The following is a 1,866-nucleotide window of genomic DNA, read 5'->3' as shown; positions in this document are numbered from 1 at the left end:
GGGGAGGAGACCCGCGCTGGATCCCACCCGCCCTGCGCGCCACGCCCCGGGCCGGTCCCCGCCAGAAAGCCCCCGAGCCGATCCCGGTGGGAAAGCCCCCGGTCGCCTGGCCTTAAACGCCGCATCCACGTGCGGAACGTGCCTCCCTTCCGCCTCCTGGCTGCTCCGGGGGACGCGAAGGCCAGAGCTGCTGCAGAACCAAACCCACACGGCTGGCCCCACGCAGCACCGGCCCGGACCCCACTGCGGTCCCACCAGTCACCCCACAGCTGAGAATTACCGACTTGGTTTGGCGAAGGCTGGTTTCACGCAGGGTTAGAGATCTGGAGAAGCTCCCGAGGGCTCTAAACAGTCTTAAAATCGCGGCTGGCACCGGAGAGAAGCGAACACTTGGGGCTTGTGCCCACGAGTGGAGAGGGACAGCGAGTCCCCAGCCCCAGAAGACCAGTTGTTGATCCTCCCTCCTGTGCAGTCTGCGTCAAAGCAGCAGTTACCCGACTCTGAGGTTGCAGACAGCAGAAGGGGCAAGGTAAGAACAAGATTAAGAAAACCGTAACACTCCTTCCCCCTATTAAAAAAAAGCCCCTCTCCTTCCAGTCTCTCATTTATAAGTAGAGAAGAGAGAAGGAGGGGAAATAAGACAATCCAGCAAGCACAAAACCCTCTTTTCCTGCGAAGAGGATGTTTATTACAGTTTGTGCAATATAGATGTTTTTAATTATTAGCCCTGTACCCTCAGGGAACTGAGGAAAATTCAAAAGTCACATCAGTGTAAAAAATAGCTGGAATTTTAACTGATTTTTGCATTAGCTGTGTCTCTGCCCATTTTCCTACACAGGATTAATTGTCATCATTCATAACTTGCACTCAGTGAGTGGTTTTCTCATTCACACCCTGCTCTCTCCCAGACCCTGGCAAACTAAACTCAAGAACCTGGTTTGTAGAGCTCTGACCACATAAATCTGAGGTCTTCAGAATAACTGCTTTTGACTACATGTAGCAATTTTTAGATATGTTAATTCACTGTATTTATGGAAACAAGGGTAGTATTTAGCCTTAAGTAAAATTAAGATTACTTATTATTTAACAAGAGTAGGAAATTTCTCCTGTTTTCATCTCTTAATCCTACATCTGGGAGGACATCATCAAAGCACTTGAACTTTTGGACACAATTTATCACAGTAAATAAAAATACACCTGTGGGTGAAATGGGTAAAGTATATTAAAGGGAGGAGGAGAGCAGTCGTCACAAGTTGACACCCTGCCCAGGCACAATATGATGCATCTCCCCCCCATCCTGGCCTCTCCTCAAAAAGTCTGTCAGTCTCTGTGAGGATGCAGGGATACTGCTCGGAGCACGGGGCTGCTGCACGGGAAGGCAGCAACCACTGCTGCCACGTCATACGTGCTCCAAGAGTTGGCTCGGGCTCCTCTGACAGAAAACTGGCTGGGCGGTGGGTGCCAGCAACACCTCCAAGACACAAAAGCAGGCTGGTGCCTACTGAGACTGAAGTGGTTCATGCAAAAGCAGAACTTTGGGGACCTAGGCAAACTGCAGCACCTCCAGACTTTGGATCTGTGGAGAAGACTTTTGCTTCCATGCAGCAGCTGAGAGTGGGGGGTTTGTAATTTGGGACTTGGAGCCTAAGCACTTGCTGAAGGTGTGTGGTGCTTTTCTTATACTTTCACTCCCTGGTGTTTATCTCCCCAGTGCAAAGCAAGCAGCCTCCTCTCAACACTGACTTTGCTGCATCCAATTAACTCTGATACGTGTAAATACTGTGATCCCTGTGCTGGGGAACCAGAAGAGCATCACAACCCCCAACCTAGAGCATCTTACTGAAACATCAACATCCTCCTCCCTCA

This window comes from Chaetura pelagica, unplaced genomic scaffold (genome assembly GCF_000747805.2).
Source record: "Chaetura pelagica isolate M959 unplaced genomic scaffold, ChaPel_1.0 scaffold264, whole genome shotgun sequence".
Taxonomy (NCBI): Eukaryota; Metazoa; Chordata; class Aves; order Apodiformes; family Apodidae; genus Chaetura; species Chaetura pelagica.
This window is presented reverse-complemented; position numbering follows the sequence as displayed.